The 4,468-nt window shown below is 35.9% G+C and overlaps 1 protein-coding gene across 1 annotated transcript in view; it reads left to right on the forward strand.

Annotated features, from left to right (window-relative positions):
• Positions 1–1,562: 1,562 nt before the first annotated feature.
• inavab (innate immunity activator b) overlaps positions 1,563–4,468 on the forward strand; it is a 29,034-nt gene continuing 26,128 nt past the window's right edge. The window contains exon 1 of the mRNA XM_015044416.1: positions 1,563–1,866. The gene's annotated coding sequence lies outside the window, so the exon portion shown is untranslated. The remainder of the gene's footprint in view (positions 1,867–4,468) is intronic.

The raw sequence follows: 4,468 nt of genomic DNA on the forward strand, positions 1-4,468 counted from the left end.
GCTAAGAGTGACTGCTCAATACTTGGAGCGCTGGGGTGACAAGGAGATATTTTAAAATTGATCATCTATTTCTAAGGAGGATTTTAAAATATAACACACATGCATCCTGATTTTTATTTCAGTTTGATCTATTTGTGGTGTATACAATTTTCACACTTTGCAAGTTTTTTTTTCTATCCTGTCCATACTCAGATGTTTACTTCATTGTATTTTTCCCACAATGAACAGGTTTTAATGTGAAGAAGAGCAACAAAAATAAAAGACTGAATGAAAGAAAAGCAAAACAACTTCCACCGTTTGAACTTGCATATCTTACAATTATATAATTTTTTTAATCAATTACTCACTCTAAAGCATGTTGTGTAAATGTTAAATTAACTTAAGAATGACTTCTTCTTTTTTTTTTTGCTAAAGTGTTAGCAAGTTATTCGCTATTGAAAAGTACAAACTTCTGTATTAACACATTAACAAGCCACTACATGTTTTACTGAATTGATGTTAAACATGTTTACAGTATAATTTTCTGTAAGATATACCAGTAAACGGATACACAGTATCCAATGTCACTGTCATTCACATAATGTAAAATTGAGTTGTTGTTGTTTTTTTACAAATCTCAGTTCATACTGCTGCTATAATGGTAAAGCTAGTGAGAAACAATGCATGTTCTTCTATAGTAATTGTTCACGAGTCTCATGTAATGCTCTGCTGTCCTCTAGTGGATGAGTTTAAAACTACAGTTCCGACGCATGAGAGATTTGAGTTTAGGGACGTTTCATTTGGTTCATCAATGTATCATGTAAGAATATCACAACAAGTGGATATATCATTCCCTGTCAGTTTATAATGTTGAACATTAGTTTCGTCATCATCACTTTCGGTCATTCTACATTACAAATCACACATTTTACATGGTAAAATACATGGTATGAACTCAGAGAGTTTTCAAGAACTTCTTAACAATCTTTTTGAATTTCAAAGTCTAAAATGATCACTTTTAGTCTATGAATTATTATGACTGTGTGTCTCGAATTGATCATTTGAAACTATATAATAATCTTGTCTCTCTAAATTACGATTTAAATATCAGAACTTCAAAGGTTAAAATCAAGACTAAGAGAATCAAATGTATTACTTTGAATCTATTTGATCGTGTATGACTTTGACTCAATTTTTGATCTCTGAGGGAAACTGTTCCCACATCGATGGGGCGTTCAAGCACTCAAAAAGCCCATAATTCCCTAACCACTGGTGCAGATGTGGAGGATTACTAAGCCGTGTCGGGTGTTCACTTAACTAACAATTAACTCACGATGACTGAGTTTGTGTGGAAAAACAAACGTTTTGCTGTTTATCACACTGTGACCGTATCTAAGAAACAGCGCAGAAATAAAAAAAAAATAACAAAACAGTACGGTTTTTAAGATTTTGTTTTTTTAGAGTACATGTGTTGTATGTATTTATTTACTTTTTATTTGTAACCATTTATTGTACTCAATGATCCCATTTTTCTTTACAGTTCTGTACAAATTAGGTGGTTACCTCGGCGAAAGCTTTTTGATTCATGCTCGTTTTCGACCGTACGTGAAGGCAACACTACATTGCTTTACTTTACTGAGCTCGTGGAGTATCTTATTCAACAACGGCTGAGTTTGGGGGACTAAATTTAGCTTTATGATCGGGGTTTTGTCATAGTAACTAGAAATTTTACCTGACATAGAAACGTGGCGGTGTTTTCACCGCTTTTGTAGTCGGGGTAAAGAAGAAACTTCCAGGTTAAATCTGGGAGGATGCGAGCAGCCGATGGAGCGCTGACTGTATGGATGTAGCTGGGACACGATGCTAGCAAGCTAACTGGCCGCAGAGGTAGGAGGAGAAAAATCTTCTCTATCGTTTTGTGTTTTTTTTTTATTTCTATTGTTAGTAAAAGACGCTCATTTAAAATCATAACGTTTTCCATGGGTGGTGGTAACTTAAAAAAGATGTTCGATGTTTTTAGAGGGGGAATGCTCTTAGTTGAAGAGGGGCAGTAAACTTTCAGAAACTCCTTCAAAGCTGCGGCCCAACAGCAACTTAATGCTGCTGACTGATTACATGGTGTACATTCAGGGTTTCTTTGATTATGCTTATACTCTGTTGGTTACAGTGGCTGCTCAAGAAAATCAATCTGATAAGTGGTAAGTTAAAAAAAGAGTACCATTCCTCTGGTTTGCAGTGTTGTAGATGCAGTGTAAAGCTGATAAACATTACAGTTTATCTCCATTGTAAATATATTTAAATAGACTGTTTTATAGAGAGATACTTTTTAGTGTCTTGTAACATTTATAATATGAAAATGTCTTGATTCAATGAAAAGCAAAACTAAGCAGAGCTAAGTCTGTAGTGAAATGTATTTACATTACTTATCCCTTTAGTAAAATGGTTCAAATATACATTTAAAAAGTCACTTTGAAAAGTTTATTTAGGATACTTGCACCAAGTGATGTGTTTTATGTTGCTGTATGTAGTTGTCAATGTTAGTGTTGGAGTTTATATACTTTTGAATTTATACCCCATCACATTGTTGCATATTGAAATTCACGAAAGTATATAAACATACATTATGGCAACTAAATAGTATTCTAGCTTCACCTTCCTGCTTGTTGGTATTGGTGTTGACCAAATATCAACACCACATAATGTGACGCTACCCTCTGTGTGCTCAGTGTGCATTGATGGAAGATTCATTCACCTCTGTATGCTGAATGCTTGAAGCAGCTCCAGCATCAAGATGCTGTGTGGGATTAATTCAGCTGTTAATCACTGGAGCACTTTGGTAAAGAGTCATAGACTTTTGTAAGGAGCATTGAACTTTCATCCACTGGTAGTCAGGCAAACAGGAAGTATAAAGAAACTAGATTAAACTGTGAATTAGTCAGAACATCCTTTTCCTCTGCAGCACTCCTAAATGCTTTCTCTTTGATACAGAAGTTGCAACGCTTTGCTTGGCTTAGCTCTGGCTGTTTTAATGTCAAGGGGAAAGTCCAGGTTTTATCATAGTTTTTTTGTAATTAGTCTCCAGAAACTGAGGTTTACATGTTTCCTTTAATGTGTAAATGATTCGGTATTCACCAGGTTAGACATTTATTTAAATCTAACCTCATGGATAGAAAACTAGATACCAGAGAGGTAATTATTTATTAAGCAAAGAGAAAACCAAAGATATGGAAAAGTTTGAAACATGTACGCCCTTAAAATGCATAAGCCAGAGAATGTAAAGAGTTTGAGCTTTATTTTTACTGTGATGGCTTCAACCATGTTAATGTGTACAAGAAGTCAAACCTCCATGAGAGGGTCCCAGTCACCACTTCTTTGTGTTCACTTGCTCTTGCTCTACTTGTAATTCTGGGCTTCATCTCTTATCATTTGTCCACAAAGCAGAAGAGAAGAAGTAGAACAGTGTAAAGATAGAGTGGACAGAGAAGTTATAAGCTTGCAACATCCTCTTTGACTAGACAGGAACAACAAAGATCAAGGCAGTTTAAACACAAGCTGTTGAGGTTTGAAAATCACGTTTTCAAAAGGTTTAACACGTCTTGCAAATTCGTGACATAAAAATTCAAGTGTATCATGTCAAGCATTGTGAATTGCTTGTTGCAGAAATTTGCTATGCAAATAAACCAGACTTCACAACTGTGACAGGCAGTAAAGTGAGATCTCAATCCCCAAAAAGTAACAAGTGAAAGGTAAATTTAACACCAAGTTCTACTCCAGTGACCCAAATATTTGCAGCATTGATTCCTGTATGAAGGTAGCTTTAGCTTCAGTCAGCGAAAAGCCTTTCCACCCCGCAGCACTCTCATTAGTTGGCTTGTGATTTCTGTGCAATGAAATATCTCTGCAGTTTATGCATTCCTGAGCTCTGACCTGGGGGCAAGTGGCTTAACCCCCTCAGCTTCACAGACCTGCCAGCGGGACGGTCATTAAAAACCCACGCTGAGTATCCCCACTCGGTTCAGACTTGCATTCCTCTAGATGGGTTTCCTCGGCAGCCACAGATATGAGTGTTGCCAAAACACACATGAGTGATTGATTGGTTTAGAGGTGAATTTAGAGGTGTTCACCTTTTGCATCAGGTTATGAGGATATTGAGGGTTTGTGAAGACGTACAAAACATGAAAAATTAATAACTGGTTGAAATAAATTCTGCATGGAAGACAAAATATGTCTTTGTTGTTGTAACAGAAGAAACATTTTTTAAGAGCTTCTGGTCTTTATCACAAGGTTCAAGTTTCCTTTAGGTCATGGTCCTATTTTCTGACTTAATAAATTTTCTAGGCTTGTGATCATCAAGCCTAGAAAATGCTAACAAAAGCCACTGAAGGCATCTGCAGTTATTCAAACATGTTTCAATATGTTTTTAATAGAGATGTGCCGATCAGGTTTTTTCCTGCCGATACCGATCACATAATTATTATTCATTTATTTT

The sequence above is a fragment of the Poecilia latipinna genome, unplaced genomic scaffold, assembly GCF_001443285.1.
Source record: "Poecilia latipinna isolate Pla-1442-1.1 unplaced genomic scaffold, P_latipinna-1.0 Scaffold674, whole genome shotgun sequence".
Classification (NCBI taxonomy): Eukaryota; Metazoa; Chordata; class Actinopteri; order Cyprinodontiformes; family Poeciliidae; genus Poecilia; species Poecilia latipinna.